Below are 22733 nucleotides of genomic sequence, written 5' to 3'. Positions count from 1 at the left end.
TGGAATAATGGGAACTGAATATCGAACCGAAGAAACGAAAGTAACGAGGAATAACAGAAATGAGAACAGCGATAAACATACCAACAAAACTGGGAACACAAAGCGGAATGAGTTACAGAAAATGCCCCAATGGTTGTGAATTCCTAAGGGATCAAACTGCTGACGTCATCGGTCCATTGACTTACACACTACTTAAGCTAACTTATGCTAAGAACAACACACACACCCATGCCCGAGGGAGGACTCGAAACTCCGGCGTGAGGGGCCGAGAAGCTAAGGAATTCTGCTAACTTGGAAGTAGATAACTCACAACGGAGGAAGCAAGGAGGACGTAAAAAACAGGCTAGCACAGGCAAAGAAGGCATACCTGGCCAAATGATGTGTACTTGTACGAAACATCGTCTTTAATTAGAGGAGTTATGAGACTGTATGCTTGGAGTACAGTATCGTATGGTAATGAATCATGCACTGTGTCAAAACCGGACGAGAAGACAATCTAAGGGTTTAAAATGTGGTGCCACAGAAGGATGTCGACAATTAAATGGATCGTTAAGAAATGAGGAGATTCTCTGCAAAATCGATGAAGAAAGGAACATATGGAAAATTCTGACAAGAAGAAGGGACAAGGTGGTAGAACATGTGCTAAGGCACCAGGGAATAACCTCCGTGGTTCTAGGGGGAGCTGTGGAGAGTGAAGACAGAGTTTAGGATACATCTAACAAATAATTGGGCAACGGCCTTGCCGCAGTGGATACACCGGTTCCCTTGAGATCACCGATCGGGGTGCACTCAGCCTCGTGATGCCAACTGAGGAGCTACTCGACCGAATAGTAGCGGCTTCGGTCGAGAATACCATCATAACGACCGGGAGAGCAGCGTGCTGACCCCACGCCCCTCCTATCCGCATCCTCCTCTCAGGATGACACGGCGGTCGGATGGTCCCGGTAGGCCACTCGTGGCCTGAAGACGGAGTGCTTTAACAAATAATTGAGGGGTAGGACACAAGTGCTACTGTGCAATGTTTCCAATTTACAGTCACAGATTTGCGAAAGCCTGAGCCTCATGAGATGAAGTGGGACGTTTGAAGCAATAATGTAAGTACATCACGTAAGCAGATGAGATGGTCCTCCTTCTGCCACTGCTGTAGGAAGTTGATGTCCTTGAGTTTAAACATCAAACAAAACGGACATCCTCATAGCGCACGAGAAAACAAAATAACTGGCTAAACATCTTTAGAGAAAGCGCAGAAAACGATTGCGAATCGATATCAGAAAACAGACTGTGACAGATCAAGGAAAACACCATTACATGAAATAAATTACCTGATGTTACCTAATACTTAAAGCTGAGAAGAAGTGATGGTATAAAAGTGATGTGTTCTATAAAGAGATGAATCATCTTCCGATTTGAGATTATTAATAAAGAAACGACCAGAAACAGAGTGCCTTTCGTTAACTTCTCAGGCGTTTAGAGATGAACGATATTTCGTCAGATATCTTCCAATTTTAATATGAAACTCCCTTACTAAATTTAGTGAGGCTTTGGCTACGTGCATGTGACTATTTTCTGGGCACTTTCAGTTGTATAGCTGATTTTAAAAAATTACTATCGTGATTTTCTTGCACTACATGTTCCTCTCACGATCAAATTTTGTTGCTGACTAGTTTTAAGTAACATGGTTCTCTATCGCTACATAATTTTTTTTGCAATATTATTATGAAATATATGGCTCCAAGTTACTTATTGCTTCGTATCAAGCTTTCCCAATTTCAATGAGTACATTATGTTTTAATGTTTTTAAATGTTCAATATATTACGTCATAAGTGTTGAACTGAAGACGATGTAATCTCGATTATCATTAGCTGCAGCATAAAATAATATTTATAACAGTAGGTATCTGCAAAACATCATCATCTTAGTTGCATTTACATCTAAATGACTACTCGGCAGTTCACACTTACGGGACTGGCAAAGGATTCTTCGAGCCACCTTCAGACTACTTCTCTACCGTTCCACGCAGGAAAAACGAACACTGAAATCTTTCTGTATGAGCCCTGATTTTTCTTATTCTATTACGATGATCATTTCTCCCTCTGTAAGTTATTTTCGCATTCAGAGGAGAAAGTTGGTGACTGAAATTTCGTGAAAAGATCTCGCCGCAACGAGAAACGCCTTTGTTTCCATGATTGCAGTCCCAATCCGCATATCATCTCCGCGACACTCTCTCTCATGTTTCGCTATAATAAGAAACGAGCTGCTTTTCTTTGAACTTTTTCGATGTCTTCCGTCAATCCTATCTCGTAAGGGTCCCATACAGCACAATGATATTCTAGTAGATGACGAACAAGCGTAGTGTAGGCAATCTCTTTCGTAGAACCGTTGCATCTACTAAGTTCAAAAATGGTTCAAATGGCTCTGAGCACTATGGGACTTAACATCTGTGGTCATCAGTCCCCTAGAACTTAGAACTACTTAAACCTAACTAACCTAACGACATCACACACATCCATGCCCGAAGCAGGATTCGAACCTGCGACCGTAGCGGTCACGCGGTTCCAGACTGAAGCGCCTAGAACCGCACGGCCACAGCGGCCGGCCATCTACTAAGTGTTCTGCCAATAAAAAGTAGTCTTTGACTTGCCTTCCGCACAAGATTATCTATTTGATCGTTCCAGTTGAAGTTGTTCTTACTTGTAATTCTTAGGTATTTAGTCGAATTGACAGGCTTCAAATTTGTGTGATTTATTTTGTAGCCGCCATTTAACAGATGACGTCACACTTCCTTATTCAGAGATAATTGCACCATACAGGTATCGTGTTTAAGTCATTTTACAATTCGTTTTGTTCTTCTGATTACTTTACTTGGCTGCAAATGACAGCATCGTCTGCAAACAATCTGAGAGGGCTGCTCAGATTGTCTCCTAAATCGTTTATGTAGATTGGGGAGAGCAGAGGGCCTATAACATTTCCTGGGGAGAAACTAAGGATATCGCTTCTATTTTACTCAATGGTTTTCCGTCGATTACTACGTACTGTGATGTTTATGACAGGAAACCACGAATCCAATCGCACAACAGCAGCGATACTCCATAGGCACGTAGTTAGCTGATTAGAAAGAGCAATGTTATAAATGTTTTTGGCGAGTGACCTCGAAGACGATCTCCCACAACTGGACGGAGGGTTTGTAACAAATATCTGGAACATCTCTATTGTATTGAACGCGGCGACAAGTACTATGGAAACAGCTACTTGAATGTAACCTCCTTTAGGTGTAAGACATCTAATTTGACGTCCATCCACTGGGTATCATAAAAATAATGTCGCGTAAACCCAAGTACCCTAAAAGACAGGGACGGGTTCCCCACTACGTACAGCTTCCGTAGTCTCGAGGGAGAGGCTGGCACCCAGACGGATAATGCGCTCACAGCCGTCAATGTGGCGCCTCTGGCCGTAGCAGGCATTATGGCAAACCGCACGCGATCGTTCAGCCGTATTGCGCCGTTTACGGCCATCACCCGTGCGCAATCCTCCTCCCATCTCACGATGATTCGCCCCTTAAAGAGGATAGCAATTCGCTCCGACACAAAGGGACCGAAGCAAGAGGTTTACAAATGGGAAAGCCCCCTCAAGTACTACGCGGTACAAGTCAACAGCTGAAACGAACTCACCAGCGGTCTGTTGTTCTTGTCCTGCCGAATCATCTGTGGCATTCTATCAACGAATTTCGGAAGACGAGCTACTTGACGTTTCAGAACGTCCAGAGAGTATCACTGAAGCTGTAATATTACGTGTCTGACTTGAATAGAATCCAGCGTGACATTTTATCATCGCGTTCAGAAAGGGGAGTTGCTTGACGTTTCTTAACCTCCAGAGAGATTTGCTGAAGCTGTTATTTAAGGTATATGAGGGGAATCGAACTCGATGGCGCAGTAGTCAGTACGTACACTGAAGAGCCAAAGAAACTGGTACACCTGTCTAATTTCGTATAGGACCCCCGCGCGCACGCAGAAGTGCCGCAACACGACGTGGCGTGGACTCGACTAATGTCTGAAGTGGTGCTGAAGGGAACTGACACCATCAATCGTGCAGGGCTGCCCATAAATCCGTAAGAATTGGAGAGGGTGGAGATCTTTTCTGAACAGCACTTGTAAAGCATCCCAGATATACTGAATATTGTTCATGTCTGAGAAGTTTGGTGGCCATCGGAAGAATTTTCCTGGAGCCACTCTGTAGCAATTCTAGACGTTAAGGTTTAATTAGACATAATATAATTAATAATGATGTTATTAACACAAATGTGATAGAATCCTGAAAAGTAAAGTATGGCTGGAATGGGATTTTTTTCAATATCTCCATTTAATCCTAGAGGTGTGAGGCGTCGCATCGTCCTGCTGGAATTGTCCAAGGCCGTCGGAATGCACAATGGACATGAATGGATGCAGGTGATCAGACAGGATGCCTACGTACGTGTCACCTGTCAGAGTCGTATAAAGACGTACAAGGGATGCCATATCATTCTAACTGCACACGCCCCACACCAATACAAAGCCTCCACCAGCTTCAACAGTCCCCTGCTGACATGCAGGGTCCATGGAGTCATGAGGGTATCTCCATACCCGTACACGTACATTCATTTGATACAATTTGAAACCAGACCCGTCCGACCAGGCAACATGCGTCCAGTTATCAATAGTCCAATGTCGTCATTGACGGGCCCAGGCGAGGCGTAAAACTTTGTGTCGTGCAGTCATCAAGGGTACAAGAGTGTGCCTTCGGCTCCGAAAGCCCATATCGATTACGTTTCGTTGAATGGTTCGCACGTTGACACTTGTTGATGCCTGGCATTGCAGTAATTTGCGGAAGGGTAGCGCTTGTGTCACGTTGAACGATTCTCTTCAGTTGTCGTTGGTCTCGTTCTTGCAGGATCTTTTTCCGGCCGCAGCGATGTCGGAGATTCAATGTTTTACCGGATTCCTGACATTCGCAGTAAGCTCGTGAAATGGCCGTACGGGAAAATGCCCCCTTCATCGCTACCTCGGATATGCTGTGTCCCACCGCTCGTGCGTTGACTATAACATCACTTTCAAACTCTCTTAAATCTTGATAACCTGCCAGTGTAGCAGCAGTAACCGATCTAACAACCGCGCCAGACATTCGTTGCCTTATATAGGCTTTGCTGACCGCAGCGCCGTATTCTGCCTGTTTACATATCTCTTTATTTGAATGCGAATGCCTATACTAGTTTCTTTGCGCTTCGGTGTAGAACACAGATTGGAGCACCGTTCATACTTCCGTCCACCCACCTCATATTAGAGTTTCCATTCAGTGTCGGATGTCTTAAGTGTTGAAACTTTGCGCTCCAAAAACCAAAAATCGTAATACACTATCTGACAAGTGAGGTGCCAAAAGACATGGTCGGGTTTCAGTGTAACGCCGTCAGCAGGTATGTAAATGATAAAGAGTTGCAGTTCTGTGTGACAGGTAAAACGCTCAGCAAGGTGCTGAAAGCCAATACAGAGGCTTACCGACAGTTATTCTTCCCATGCGCTATCTGCGAGTGGAACAGAGTTGGAGGGCTCAGTTAGTGGTGCAAAAAATATCCTCCACCATACACCATTAGGTGGCTTGCGGAATATGATGTCGATGTATAAGTCCAGAATGAGATTTTTCACTCTGCAGCGGAGTGTGCGCCGATATGAAACTTCCTGTCAGATTAAAACTTTGTTCTTGATCGAGACTCGAACTCAGGACCTTTGCTATCGCGGGCAAGTGCTCCACTGAGCTACCCAAGAACGACTCACGCCCGTAGAGCACTTTCCCGCGAAAGGCAAAGGTTCTGAGTTCAAGTCTCGGTCTGGCACACAGTTTTAACCTGCCAGGAAGTTTTAGATGTATAAGTGTTACCCGTCATGCGCCAGTAAATTGGCGCCAGTCTTCAAAACGACCGTGCCCGTCCACACATGGCACGTGTCTCTATGAAATGCCTGCGTGGTGATCAGCGACCCCTATGGTCAGCAAGACCCACAAATCTCTCCTCGGTAGGCCGCGTGACCACTACGGTCGCAGGTTCGAAACCTGCCTCGGGCATGGATGTGTGTGATGTCCTTAGGTTAGTTAGGTTTAAGTAGTTCTAAGTTCTAGGGGACTGATGACCTGAGAAGTTAAGTCCCATAGTGCTCAGAGCCATTTGAACCATCTTTTTTCTCTCTCCTCGATAGAAGCTATGTGGGATCAGCTCGGACGTGCCAGTATCGAGGGCCAACCACTACAGTTATGAGCTAACTTGTCTCAGGGAAAGACACAACGACCTTAGAACACACTATCATCAATAGCAGCAGTGACTGTGTTTACGCAGTAACTGCATTTATTACAAGCCTACGTCCTTCTGTCTGGCATGCGTGTCTGAAGGAACAGACATTGTATTTGACGATTTGCAGGTGTGGAAATCATGAAATAGATCCACATATTGTGGGTATTTGTTAGCGTCAGCTACTTGTGAAAAATAAAAATTTGTGTCGTTCCGGGAGTCGAATCAGGATTTCCTGATTGTCATGAGTGGTCACCTTAACAACTTCGGCTGTTCGAGCACGTCTCCAGTGCCCGTCCAAACCTCCACGTGTCTCGCAGTCACAATCTAAATGCTCGCACATTCGTGAATCTAAGCACAGGAAGACTATTGTTATTATTTTGTGTTGTCATTTTAACCCCTACAAGGCAATATATCATTAATGACGACTGAAATTACCTTAAATAAGATGGGAAAGGCAAATAACACATGGAAGGGCGGACCCACGATAGTCACACCATTTTTCCTTTGACAGTTCACATGTATTTACAGAACACTTAACACTAACAAACCGAATACAATGTTAAGCATGGCAGAGTGAACAACAGGATTTTTGTATACAAATAATCGGTTTAAGCCACTGATCAAAGGCCCGAAGCCATAAGCAAGAAATCGGTAATAAATACAAAATTGCAAGTTAATAAGGTTACATATTTCTTAATTAAAGCAATTTCGCCTTGGAATGATTATAAGAATAACTCTCCCAAAACTTTAAGAAGAAATCGTCACTTAGCCTCTTAAAAAGATTTTTAAAAAATTGAAATTAATTTCACTATCACTCAGACAAGCCTTTGAAAGGAACATCTGCAGCTGCGATTAATAATTACCAAATCACAAGTCGAAATATTCAATTTTTAGAAAGGACCAACTATGAAAGTTAATTGTCAACAGCCACGATCCAGCAAGGTTTTCTTTTACATGCATGGAATGAATACAGTCCGGCAACGATGGAAAAATAATTAGAATAACATCTCAAACATTGACCAGTAGAGAAAGTAAGCTCAAAGTTTCCAAATATAAGCACTATAAGTAAGGGCTGACTAATATAATTTAGAAAATCTGAAGGTAAACCATAAATCGGATAATATTACCCATTTCAGGAGGAATGTAAAATATTTGATGGAAAATAATAACATAAGACTTTGTAAATAAGATCGTAGGCTAAGCCGGCTGGAGTGGCCGAGCGGTTCTACGCGCTACAATCTGGAACCGCGAGACCGCTACGATCGCAGATTCGAATCCTGCCTCGAGCATGGATGTGTGTGATGTCCTTAGGTTAGTTATGTTTAAGTAGTTCTAAGTTCTAGGGGACTGATGACCTCAGAAGTTACGTCCCATAGTGCTCAGAGCCATTTGAACCATTTTTTTAGTAGGCTAAACCGATTTAAGAAATACGTTGCTACCGGTAACAGCTCCACTAAAGTAATGTCGGGCAGCCACAAACACCCCCGAAAAGACACCGTGCGTAACAGCATTAGGTCTCCGCGGCCAAGCGCCGCACCAAACAATGGATCCGTAACAAGTTAAACTAACACCTATTAACAGACACCACTCAGGTGCAACATGAGCTAAAACATACAAGTTACGAAAATGTGGTTCGCCCACGCTGTATAGCTTCATGGTATGAAACCTTCAGATCATCATAATAATAAAACAGTAACGTCACTCAAAATAGCAATGGGCAAACACCACTTAATAACATAAAACGGTAAAATAATGGCATAATAAACGTCTCTCCCAAAACAGCTTAACTGAATAGGGTGAAATCATTAAGGTTATAAAGATAATTCAAATAGAAAAACAGTCAATAATACATCTAGGCTACACAGCCAGAGACTCGCTTGCGCCAAACTAAAATTTCTATGAGAAATAGAAGCTTACCTCCAGGTGGTTGTCCTTAATTGTTAGCATTTACAAGTAAGGCTACCTCCCATGGCACATATATTTCCAGAACGATATGAAACACAATGTAAACAGCGTACATTAGTTCGATAAATTTCCTTAAAAATAACTGAAAGATTAAATAATAAATCCAAGAAAACATCTTAAGGCGGTAGAAACAACTGCTTAATAAACCAGATTCACCACAGAGCTTGTGAGCAATTTAACAATACTAAATACCCAATTTCATTAAACACTAGGGTGACAACGAACGGCTTGATGGGTCACCGGAAAATAGCACTGATTTGAAAGCCGTCAGATTTAGAGTACCTGACAGCTTGTGGCATTAACAATTAACAGTAAGGCAAGACTTCAGGTAGCACCTATAATGTCAAGCAACCATCGTTACACATGAGGAACAATCTCTACCTATTAAATGGACCAAACTCAAACAGTTGTGCGTAACAATAATTTTAAAGGGTGAAAAATTTTTTGAGCTCCATAAAGTGAGAGTCACAGAGGCGGGCATGTCACAGCTCGAGCGATACGGACCATTGCTACATCAAGAAGTCGTTACTCCACAATTTCAGCTCAATGCAAAACGTCAGCATCCAAAAGCGCCCAGCATGGACATAACGGAAGAAACGTCAGCTAAAGCACATTGAAGGGCATGGTGAAAACTTCGATGCAGACACGAAAGGAACACTCGTAACTAAGCTGGTTCCGCACAAAGAGAACCAACTGCCCACACAGCCCACGGCCCGATCACTGTCCTTGTTGCTCTCTCGCCACGTACCCAGGCACTCCCAACTCCATACAATCCGGCTTGTTTTCAAGAGTCCGCGTCAGCGGTAACACACGGGAAGCCAAGGGTAATTCATACCACCTACCGGAGTGCCAGCAAATCAAGGGGGAAGAAAAGATGAAATGAAGCCGCTACGGCTCATTGACAATCTTTCTGTTCATGCAGTGAATGCATTTAGTACAATGTCCTTCAGACAAGCATGCATGTTGCTATGCTTAGTTCTACGCAAATGGAGTATTTAAATTCTGACTGCGTGACACGTGGAGGTTTGTGTATGCTCGGATAGCCGAAGTGGTTAAGGCGACCGCCAAGACAAGTAGGAAACACGGGTTCATTTGCCGTTTGGCACAAATTTTCATTTGTCACACGTAACTGACACTAATACATATATATATACTCACAACATGTAAATCCGTTTTATGATACACTTACTAACCGAATCAGTACATGCATCCAAGCCACGTAATACTGATAACCGAGCGGTTCTAGGCACTTCGGTCCGGAACCGCGCTGCTGCTACGGTTGCAGGTTCGACTCCTGCCTCGGGCATAGATGTGTGTGATGTACTTTGTTTAGTTAGGTTGAAGTAGTTCTAAGTCTAGACGACTGATGACCTCAGATGCTAAGTCCCATAGTGCTTAGAGGCATTTGAACCATTTCAATACTGATAACTGATACCATAGTGCCAAGTTCTTTGTAAATTTGATTATGTTTCATAATCACAGAGATAACACACAAGCGGCTTGTAATGAAATTGCGTGCTTATGGAATATCGTCTCAGTTATGTGACCGGATTCGTGATTTCCTGTCAGAGAAGTCACAGTTCGTAGTAATTGACGGAAAATCTTCGAGTAAAACAGAAGTGATTTCTGGCGTTCCCCAAGGTAATGTTATAGGTCCTTTGCTGTTCCTTATCTATATATACGATTTGGGAGACAATTTCAGCAGCCGTCTTAGGTTGTTTCCAGATGTCGCTGTCGTTTATTGATTAGTTAAGTCATCAGAACATCAAATCAAATTGCGAAACGATTTAGAAAAGATACCTGTATGGTGCGAAAATTGGCAGTTGACCCTAAATAACGAAAAGTGTGAGGTCATCCACATGAGCGCTAAAAGTAACCCGCTAAACGTCGCTAATAAGATGAATCAGTCAAATCTAAAGGCCGTAAATTCAACTAAATACCTAGGAATTACGATTACGAACAACTTAAATGGGAAGAAACACACAGAAAATGTTGTGGGGAAGGCTTACTAAAGACTGCGTTTTGTTGCAGGACAATTAGGAAATGTAACAGATCTATTAAAGAGACCGCCTACACTATGTTTGTCGGTCCTCTTTTTTAGAATACTGCTGCGCTGATTGGGATCCTTACCAGATAGGATTGACGGAGTACATCGAAGAAGTTCAAAGAAGGGCAGCATGTTTTGTACTATCGCAAAATAGGGGAGAGAATGTCACTGAAATGATACACGATTTGGGATGGACATCATTAAAACAAAGGCGTTTTTCGTTGCGGCGGAATCTTCTCACGAAATTTCAACCACCAATATTTTGTTGACGCCGAACTACATAGGGAGACACGATCACAATAATAAAATAAGGGAAATCAGAGTTCGCACGGAAAGATATAGTTTTTGTTTCTTCCGCGCGTTGTACGATATTGGAATAATGGAGAATTGTGAAGGTGGTTTGATGAACCGTCTGTAAGACACTGAAATGCGATTTGCAGAGTATCCATGTAGATGTAGCTGTAGAACATCACTTAACTCTGACCCAGAGAAGTGTCATTTCGTGTCCTTCTCCTCTTATCGGAGATTTGCTTTTTTTGTCAGACTGTGCATTACGCCATAATTTCATGTTCCATTTGTAATTATGAAACTTGTAAAGTATGTATGTAGAACTGTAAACGGATCCTAGTCAAGATTCGACATACGTTACGTACCAAGAATAATGGAGATGTAACCCTTGTGCGCAATTTCTGGTTAAGCCACCTAACAAGGACAATGATAAATTTAAAAATTACAGGGTCGCCACCAGCCCAAGCCCCTCCTAGCAATTAAGAAAAGACCGAACTGAAAATTATCAGTTTAATTTAATTAAGAATTTAATTATAATAATGCAATTGTTTAAAGAAACTAACAAGATGGACAGCATCGTATGTCGTATTGTTTAATTAAATGTGATAATTTCGTAATTTTGAGACAGTACACCGTCCACTTTGATTTTTCCTCCCATTTTTGTTCATCACAAGCAAGCAGATTAACGTAAAAAAATCAAGGAATAGAAAACTAATTTGTAAACTTTCATTAGTAAGAAAGATAAAGGACGCAGAGTTTATCTTTTACGTAGCTCATTTATTTCAGTACATCCTATTAATACACATGACTGGTGCCTGAATAAAAAAGTTTAACTAAATAATTCGCAAAAAAATTTTAGAATCACGCAGTTACAAAGGAAAGAGACACGAAAGGTAAGTGGAACACAGTAATTCAATCATTCCATCTATATTCCCAAAACTGTCCGAAAGGAACAAAGCAACATCCAAACTTTTAATTTCAACCACCATAATCGCCGATTTTTAACAAAATAATTATGTCACATTCCGAAAATACATAACTGCACACGCTTCAGTTAAACTGAAGTTCTTAAGTATGGCATGAATAATTAAATACTTAATTAAATTAAACTGATAATTTTCAGTTCGGTCTTTTCTTAATTGTTAGGAAACGCTTGGGCTGGTGGCGACCCTGTAATTTTTAAATTTATCATTGTCCTTGGGAGGTGGCTTAACCAGAAATTGCGCACAAGAGTTACATCTCCATTATTCTTGGTACTTAACGTATGTCGAATCTTGGCTAGGATCCGTTTACAGTTCTACATACATACTTTACAAACTGATTTGCACTACCGAGGATCTTCGGAAGATTCGTAATTGCCTAGACTCGACAACCCGCTGGTGAACATTTAGCAGGCCAGAGAGCTTGTGGTGATGGGCGCATTTCGTTTTCTGCGCTCGGCGACGTGTGGTCGCGGTTGCGACATGCTCGCCTTGGCAGGAGCCATGTAGAGCGTGTGGACGAGGTGAGGCGAGGTGTGCCTTACCGTATCTGGCAAGGGCTACGTGTCGCTGGCTCTGTACCAACGCCCGCCCTCCAAAACAAAGTGTCCGCTGCACCCAGCAATTAGTCACGCGTTGTGGTCTCTCTCATCCGCCGTCCTTCCGTTGACGCCATTTTATCGGTAAGTACTCCAATCATCCAATTTTAATGCGCAGCATACCGTTTATGGTACCATCGTTGCTTCTCATCCAACTCGTGTCAAATATGAGGAGCTTATCACAAATGAACTTTTTTTTTTTTTGTTAACAACAAGAGTCTTCCATAAAGTTTGCGGGATTGCAGCCGGATGACATCAACTTCTTACCACGATATTTCGGCTGACAAGCATTCAGTCATCTTCAGGTGAGTGTTTAGCGCTGGAGATTGCTGCTTGACGTCGCTGACTTTATACCAAAAAGTTGGCGCGGAGAGTCAAACGCAAAGGCAGCCGCTACATATGCGATTTCTGTCTAGTTTCGTGCTCTTGTCGAATTTTGCTACAATCTGTGGGACGCAGGCGCATGTGTAATGTCTGCCTACATGCGCGCTGTCGGAAAGTGGGCTTGAGGAGCTTCAGATGTCAATTTGTTAAAATTAGTCATAAAATATTTCTTTCTGTAGATATTAAAGAAATCACCAGACTCCAGACCTTATCCAGTTCAACCCACCGACAAAGTTAATAAAATCTTCCACCAACCGTATTTCCACCGATGCCTTAATAACTGAATCCCAGAAGGATCTCGTCGCGGCCAAGATTTCCGTGGCAGATTATTCTATGGAATGTCTAGTGGAGATACAATGCGCGGTAATGGCTCAGTTACTGCTCTGCAAAAGGCGAGTGTAGCGATCATTTTCAACTTTCACGCGATGGCCGGCCAGGATGACCGAGCGGTTCTAGGCGGTACAGTCTGGAACCGCGCGACCGCTACGGTCGCAGGTTCGAATCCTGCCCCGGGCATTGATGTGTGTGATGTCCTTAGGTTAGTTAGGTATAAGTAGTTCTAAGTTCTAGGGGACTGATGACCACAGCAGTTAAGTCCCATAGTGCTCAGAGCCATTTGAACCATTTTGTATGGTCGAGCATCCGCTGCTGTGGTAGTACATTTTATAGCAAAATCTCTACAAACACCTGTATCTTGAACCAGTTTCATTCAGTCGTTTTGCGATAAAAGAAATCTGTCGTCTCAACTCACTAGGCTAGATCTGCCTCAGCCTTTCTTCGGCCGGCTGCTGTGGCCGAGCGGTTCTAGGCGCTTCGGTCTGGAAACGCGTGACTGCTACGGTCGCAGGTTCGAATCCTGCCTCGGGTATGGATGTGTAAGATGTCCTTAGGTTAGTTAGGTTTGCGTAGTTCTAAGTCTAGAGGACTGATGACCTCAGATATTAAGTCCCATAGTGCTTAGAACCATTTGAACCTTTCTTCGACTTCACTGCCCTCATGAAATAACCAGGAAAAATCACAGGACCAGTGCGTTTTCGATCTGGCACACGCAAGATCGTAGCTTATTTTCAGAACGCGAGCAAAGGAAAGAAAATGAATCTGCTTGAAGAGCCAGAAATTTATATCCACAATTCTAACTCACCAGACCTTGTTCTCAACGAACAAGTGGAACTTGCAAACAAATCCTATCTTCACATATTTCATGAAATATTCAAAAACAGAAAATAATTATCCTCTGATAGAATAACAAAGTAATATTCTATAGAAATTCGATGTACCTCCTAGATCTAATTTCTCTGACAACAGTGTGGCTCAAAACAGTTCTACCTGTCATTTTTTAATCTGTTATAGCTTTGAGTAATTTCATATATGTAACAACATTGTACTTCCTAGATCTAAGCTCTCCGACAAAAATGTGAAAAAAAATTCATAATGTGTATCAAGAAACGTCGCAGTCTATAATAGCTTTTTAAATTTCTATTTATGCAACACCCTTGCACTTCCTGTGGCTAAGTTCTTTAACAACAACCTACAAGTTTCTGTATGAGCAACATCTTTACATCTGCTACATCTAAGTTCTTTGACAACAGCCCACATGTGTGTATGGAAACATAGTGTATTTCACGAGTGCACATACACTCCTGGAAATTGAAATAAGAACACCGTGAATTCATTGTCCCAGGAAGGGGAAACTTTATTGACACATTCCTGGGGTCAGATACATCACATGATCACACTGACAGAACCACAGGCACATAGACACAGGCAACAGAGCATGCACAATGTCGGCACTAGTACAGTGTATATCCACCTTTCGCAGCAATGCAGGCTGCTATTCTCCCATGGAGACGATCGTAGAGATGCTGGATGTAGTCCTGTGGAACGGCTTGCCATGCCATTTCCACCTGGCGCCTCAGTTGGACCAGCGTTCGTGCTGGACGTGCAGACCGCGTGAGACGACGCTTCATCCAGTCCCAAACATGCTCAATGGGGGACAGATCCGGAGATCTTGCTGGCCAGGGTAGTTGACTTACACCTTCTAGAGCACGTTGTGTGGCACGGGGTACATGCGGACGTGCATTGTCCTTTTGGAACAGCAAGTTCCCTTGCCGGTCTAGGAATGGTAGAACGATGGGTTCGATGACGGTTTGGATGTACCGTGCACTATTCAGTGTCCCCTCGACGATCACCAGTGGTGTACGGCCACACCATGATGCCGGGTGTTGGCCCTGTGTGACTCGGTCGTATGCAGTCCTGATTGCGGCGCTCCCTTGCACGGCGCCAAACACGCATACGACCATCATTGGCACCAAGGCAGAAGCGACTCTCATCGCTGAAGACGACACGTCTCCATTCGTCCCTCCATTCACGCCTGTCGCGACTCCACTGGAGGCGGGCTGCACGATGTTGGGGCGTGAGCGGAAGACGGCCTAAATGTGTGCGGGACCGTAGCCCAGCTTCATGGAGACGGTTGCGAATGGTCCTCGCCGATACCCCAGGAGCAACAGTGTCCCTAATTTGCTGGGAAGTGGCGGTGCGGTCCCCTACGGCACTGCGTAGGATCCTACGGTCTTGGCGTGCATCCGTGCGTCGCTGCGGTCCGGTCCCAGGTCGACGGGCACGTGCACCTTCCGCCGACCACTGGCGACAACATCGATGTACTGTGGAGACCTCACGCCCCACGTGTTGAGCAATTCGGCGGTACGTCCACCCGGCCTCCCGCATGCCCACTATACGCCCTCGCTCAAAGTCCGTCAACTGCACATACGGTTTACGTCCACGCTGTCGCGGCATGCTACCAGTGTTAAAGACTGCGATGGAGCTCCGTATGCCACGGCAAACTGGCTGACACTGACGGCGGCGGTGCACAAATGCTGCGCAGCTAGCGCCATTCGACGGCCAACACCGCGGTTCCTGGTGTGTCCGCTGTGCCGTGCGTGTGATCATTGCTTGTACAGCCCTCTCGCAGTGTCCGGAGCAAGTATGGTGGGTCTGACACACCGGTGTCAATGTGTTCTTTTTTCCATTTCCAGGAGTGTATAATTATGTAATTATGGTAAAACTGAAATATGGACATGGAAATGGCCGTAAGTGTGTAACTAAGTGGTAAAACTATCACCACAGCATAACTGTAATAATGGTGCTTCATATTTATGTAAGTACAGATATATTTTCGTCAAATGCTGCCTTACCACTTACCATTGTCCCACCTGTATCTGTGTAGTCATCAGCAAATAATTTTTTGTATTTATACAGTGATCTCCAAAAGTACAAACATGTACATGAATGTATAAACACCTGAAGATGGGCGCAAGCCCGAAATCGGTCGTGTGACAAATGAATAACCTTTCATTTTGACTGGTACCGGATATTTTTCTACACCCCATAAAGGAACAGTCACGGAGTTCGACAGCATCCACTACGGATAAAATTCATTCGTCTTAGAGAATGCTGCGATATCAATAACCAGGCGCCTCACTCAGGCAGTGACCGTTAGGTTGTTTGTGCTTTGGAGTCCCTCGCTTGACACGCCGATGTTCTTCCGCTCGACGAAGCAGAAAACGGGGCTAATCGTTGAGGGCAGCCTTCCGCCACTTTGCGATCCTCTCGTAAATGGAAGCCTTCTCCGGGGTGGCCCTTCGCTGACGGAGATCTGTTAGTAACGCATTCACTGGGAAGCCCCATTGACAACTGTGCTTGATAGATTGTGTTTTTGTGCAACATAAGTGGTAGCCTCCATTTGGCGCTTCACTATAACGTCGGTCGGACCTTCAAGCATTTTCGTTGCTCATGTAGAATTATGTCAATAGGTCATAACGTCTTCGTACTTTCCTGTCGGTTTTTTCGCTATAGTTTATCACGCTTAGAGTTAATTTTCATAACAAAAGTACGGAAAACACAAAACTGACGTTGTTTTATAAATAGTGCCACCCTTGACATAAGGACTGATAAATGTGCTTGTTTAACGTTCGAATATGTGCTTCTTTTACCGAGGGGAGCAATTTAGACATTGCAGAAAGCTTGCAATACGCATTGAGTCCTTAACTGTGCTACCTCAAGTGAAGTACCTTCCGCTCTATGTACCGCCAATAATATGCTCTAAATGATTTGACTGGAGTTCGTATGTTGACCAATATTATAACAATGAACTGTAATTGTGCTGAAAAGTTGAATGATAAACACGCTCACTGATGTTAACATAGTTCTCCGGAATGTAAATATGTAAGAGCGAATGCGACAGTTTGACGGGACTGCAAGATTATTTCCGATGTTGGAGAAATCTGCTGTGTTCTTCTCACACTTTTGCACCAACTGTCAGTCATGAGTCATTACTATGAGCTTACCTCGAAACCCATCTACAGTTTAGTTGTAGTCAACGTCAGCTGTAATCCTCATAAATACAAAAACGAGGGTCCTCACAAGTAAATATATTCCCCATGTTCCATACTCAACTCTTAGCGTATTTTTGCTCATTCTTTTTTTCATTATTGTTAACATGACTCCTGAGTTACTCTACTTGCCTAGTCTGCAGGTACGGCACGAATAAATGTGTTGGGAGGTATCTGTGATGACAGTTTCTCCAAAACGAAAAGTTTACAAGATAAACTGTAAACCGCTATCGCTGTTGCGATACACTATTGTCACAGTTCTCACAAAGACTTGATCTTGGCCATTATATGTACCTTTCTTTCAGGGGATGTTGCTCGTCGGTTCCAAATTTAGTGATCCATTCTACCTTTTAGAGTCCAATAGTAGATCCAGCCAAGTCGCTTCATCATTACTTCGGAAACTAAGGTGACACTCATCTCTAATCAACATGCCTTCGATGTCGAGTTACTTGAGTCAGATCGGAACGGGTCTGAATGCTGTTTAAATTATAAGAAATACAAAATTCAGTTTACTTATAAACTTTTTAATATTTCACGAGATTTCATGCGTGTGTTACACAGTTTTTAAATTTCTATTCATGTACAAAAAGTCTAACGCTGGGTTCCGTGTAAGGGAAAGCAACGTGTCTATGTTATTTTGATATATGTCCAAATCTGGACTTCATACTTTTCATTCTTTCATATTGGCTGCAGTTACATACGAAACTTGCAGAGAAAGATCGTGATATGTGTCTGGGTGTTAAATAAACGTGATGTATAGCGAATGTTAGGTAAATTGGTATTAACCTGATATCAGTGAACAGCGGTGCTGGAGAAAATGGATGAAAATTGCAAAGGTTAAAATTAGAATATACACGATAAGAAGGAATAGCTTAAAGTTTATCTAGTTCTGATGACTTCTACACACACTGATACGCTTAACTAAAGACTGGCGCATTACCGAGACTTATCACTGATTTCCGCAGTCTTGCTTTGCACACACAAAATTGTCACTTAATGTGCGCATGGAGCTGTAATTCTCAGATAGAAAATTCAAATGAGATGTTGAATTTTAAGAAGGTAAGCCATTTTTTCATTTTGATGCTGCACTCAATCATTCCTCGTCGAGGAATTAGGCAGAGTAATAAAGTAGCTCTGTTGGAAGAAAGAAAAGGCAACACAATTCGTCTCGCCGATGTTTATCGCTGGAGTGTCCCTTTTCTTCCACGACCTGTTATTAAACTCCTCGCAGTCTGTGGATTCTCACGAAACATTCGATGGCGCCAAGGGGGCTTCGACAGATATATGAATAATTCAGGGGAACGTTTATCACTAATGGCTTACCATTTGCATACCGACCGCAGGTGTGAATGAGAAAATTTATCAACGCAAGGGAATCTGTAAAGGATCGGACGTATTTTCAGCCACCAAATGGGAACCGACTTCTGAATAAATTTATAAGTTCCAATGGCGAAGGAAGTATAACTCTCACAAGGAGCGAACCCGCTTCCGAAATTCTTCCTTTCCTTCTGCGGAAACAGAAATTCGCAGAGTATTGGGATACAAGCGAACATTAGCGAAAAACTCTGATAAGTGTACGTGTGTAGTGTTTTGTATGTACGGAACAACAGCCGCTGTGAATTTATTGAGGTATATGCATCACATGTGACGGTTTCTGGCCTGGACAGGCGGTCAGATCATTTAGTATGATGTTCAGGGAACACTTTCCCCCTAACGAGAGGACAGCTTCATCATTTAAGTCTACAGCTTCGTCATTTAAGTCTACACAGTGAGAAATTGATGGCGAATTGCACATATTACAAAAAGCTGATGTGACTTCTGATGAACATTTTGGAAGACATCTAGATTTAAAGTCAGTTCAATAATTACCCGGGAAAGATATTATAGAAACAGAGTTGTACAATTGAAGGATTTTGGACAACTTCTATACAACACTGAATCATACTCGTATGTAACTTTTACTGCGTACCGTTGTGTCTGGACTGGATCTTCTAGCCACAAATGTTATTGGATGCCACCAAATTATAAATTTTTGGATGTATGGAGACCATTCTAATTTCATTATATTGTTCAATACTTGCATTTTTCTTTCATTATTTAGCCTGTTAACACGCAATACTTTTGTAGAACATATTAATTCGCAATATAATAACGCAGCGTTCGTATAAAACGGCATAACTAGCTGTGGCAGTATTATATGCAATCGCTCGTCGACCCGACAGAGTAAGGTGGCGCAGAAGGTGGCACAGTTGTACAACACTAAGCTCGCATTCGGAAAGATCAAGTTTCAAATTCGTGTCCGACTGATCTTAGATTTTCTGTGGTTTTCCTGAAATCGCTCCAGGCAAAAGCCGATATGATTTCTTTGAAAGGAGTCGGCCGATTTACTTCCCCATTCTTGAATCAACCCGAGCTTGTGATCCGTCTTTAACGATCGCGATGCCGACAGGACGTTAAAGCCTAATCTTTCTACTTTCTATCCTTTCGTCGAGGGGGCCAAAGATTTGGAAGGAACAGACCATCGTTCTGTACATGTAGTACAACAGCTTTGCGAGTGGACAATGCTATGATACTTCATTATACGATAGTATTCATTGTATTTCAGCTGGTTATTTGCTCCCCACACACACAATAAAAAAGTTGTACGCTCCCCATCCTCCCACATTTTCAGATCTTCACATGCTTTCGATATAATTCTGTTTCGCGTACCAGACTTTCTGCAAAGCTTGTAGATGCATATTTATGCACACTACTGGCCAATAAAATTGCTACACCAAATATATTATACTGGAACTGACATGTGATTACATTTTCACGCAGTTTGGGTGCATAGATCCTGAGAAATCAGTACACAGAACAACCACCATCGTGATGCTGTAAACAGAACCTGGATTCATCTGAAAAATTGACGTTCTGTCATTCGTGCACCCAGATTCGTCGTTGAGTACACCATCGCAGGCGCTCCTGTCTGTGATGCAGCGTCAAGGGTAACCGCATCCATGGTCTCCGAGCTGATAGTCCATACTGCTGCAACGTCGTCGAACTGTTTGTGCAGATGGTTGTTGTCTTGCAAACGTCCCCATCTGTTGACTCAGGGATCGAGACGTGGCTGCACGATCCGGTACAGCCATGTGGATAAGATGTCTGTCATCTCGACTGCTAGAGGTACGATGTCGTTGGGATCCAGCACGGCGTTCCGTATTACCCTCCTGAACCCACCGATTCAATATTCTGCTAACAGTCACTGGATCTCGAGCAACGCGAGCAGCAATGTCGCGATACGATAAACCGCAATCGCGATAGGCTACCATCCGATCTTAATCAAAGTCGGAAACGTGATGGTACGCATTTCTCCTCCTTACACGAGGCATCACGACAACGTTTGACCAGGCAACGCCTTCCGGTTTTGTCATGGCCCAGCTGCCTGGACAAGGAGGCGGGACGAAATCTAAATTATGTGGGGCCAAGAATTAATACCTAAGGGACGAGGCGACTGTGGAAGCCACAGTTGTCAAAGAGCCGACAGCCGCGTATCAGCGGGATATCTGGACGACAGAAAATTATCCGTACGCCACAGCCGGCAGCTGAACGGTCCCGCCTCGTGATTTATTCCGCCACCGACCGGTCGATTACAATCAATGCTCCGTCCTCTTTAAGCTGCTACGGCGCCGCTTACATTTTATCTGCTTTTTTCGTTGCTTTCGGTCCGGTTATTACGAGCGCGCAGTGTAGCTCACGTCTGACCTCTTTAAAGGGCAGTTATCCCGTCCTGGTAAAGACAGATGATGGGCTATCTTGGACTAGGTCAAGTACTAGCCATTATGATGTCAGAATTTAATATCGGCATCGCGCATGTGTCGGTACATAGTAACTACCACCTAGACCGTGCTGCTTTATTTTTCTGCCTGTCTGTTCTGATTTAAGTTATTGATTACAACGAATCTTTTGTCATCATCTCCTCCACCTCTGCCTGCATGTTTCCCAATCCCGTTCAGTATTACGCTGCTATCGTTCCCTGCCTCTTTCGTCCCCGCCCTGTCCGTATGTCCGTATGTGTGTGTGTGTGTGTGTGTGTGCGTTGTCTTTATTCTGAATACAGATCTGATAGTATAGAGCAACACTTTCAACGTTCGCTTAAGAGAGGGTGCCACAGACCGAAAGCGGCACATCACGTTTGTATGGTAGAGTCGGCAACAGTAGCGTGGTTTCTGTTTTCGAGTTGGAGCGGTTCCGTAAACTCGCCTTGGAAACACAGCACAAACACAGCTAAAAATAGGAAAACACACCAATAAAATCTAAGCTACACGATGGCGTCCCAAAGAGCTCCGTTTAGTGTTATGACAAAACAATAGCGTAGCTACTTAGAAGTAATTACGATAAAATTTATTATGAGAATTTCTCATGAACTATGTATCGTAGCCCAAGACGTGTCTTAATTCATCTACATCTTCATCTACATGATTGCTGGGCGATTCACAATTCACTTCCTGGCAGAGGGTTCATCGAACCACCTTTAAGCTACTTCTCTACCGTTCCAATCTCGAAGAGCGCTTGGGAAAAATGAACATTTGAACCTTTCGGTCCGAGCTCTGATGTCTCTCATTTTATTATTGTGATCGTTTCTCCCCATATAGATGGGGGCTGACGAAATATTTTCGCTGTGAAGAGAAGGTTGGTGATTAAAGGTCCTGTCGCAGCGAAAAACGCCTTTGTTTTAATCACTGCCACCCCAATTCGTGTATCATATCTGTGGCACTCTCACCCTTATTTCTCGATAGTACAAAACGAGCTGCCCTTCTCTGAACTTTTTCGATGTCCTCCATCAATCCTGTCTGATGCGAGTCACACACCGCACAGCAGTACTCTAGAAGAGGGTGGACAAACATGATATAAGCTATCACTTTAGTAGACCTGTTGCGTTTTCTAAATGTTCCGCCAATAAATCGCAGTCTTTGGTTTGCTTCCCACACAGCGTTATCTATACGGATGAATTTCTCTAATTTGAAAATATTGATACCGCAGATATGTTCTCCTGTTTTCCAGATCATTCTTTCGCGTCACTAAGTCCGATATCAATTTTCCGAAAATTTAAAACAGTTATCCGTCATGCAGTTAGTATCCCCTCTCATTATTGCAACGTAGTAGACGAATGTTCTTTTTCCTGATGAAATTATGACAGGGTTATAACAGCAAAATGTCGAAAAACTATTTACTTTAACCTTCAGGAGACAGTTCGCCAGCACAGTTGCCACAAACACAACGCCGTTACATGCAGTAACATGGTGTTTTGCGATGAGAAACGCAGAAAACGTTGAATTTGTAACACAGGCACCCTTCTAATGAACTCCGTCTTCGGGCCACGAGTGGCCTACCGGGACCATCCGACTGCCGTGATCATCCTCAGTGGAGGATCCGGATAGGAGGGGCGTGGGGTCAGCACACCGCTCTCCCGGTCATTATGATGGTACTCTGACCGAAGCCGCCACTATTCGGTCGAGTAGCTCCTCAATTGGCATCACGAGGCTGAGTGCACCCCGAAAAATGGCAACAGCGCATGGCGGCCTGGATGGTCACCCATCCAAGTGCCGACCACGCCCGCCAGCGCTTAACTTCGGTGATATCGCGGGAACCGGTGTATCCACTGCGGCAAGGCCGTTGCCTCCTTTTAATGAACGTAAGTTGCAATTTGTCATCAGAAGGAAGAGTTAAGTCTTTGAACAGCGTCGTATCTAATGACTGTGACTGGTTCCGAAATGATTCTGTTGTTACAA

Source organism: Schistocerca piceifrons, chromosome 8 (assembly GCF_021461385.2).
Source record: "Schistocerca piceifrons isolate TAMUIC-IGC-003096 chromosome 8, iqSchPice1.1, whole genome shotgun sequence".
NCBI lineage: Eukaryota > Metazoa > Arthropoda > Insecta > Orthoptera > Acrididae > Schistocerca > Schistocerca piceifrons.
This window is presented reverse-complemented; position numbering follows the sequence as displayed.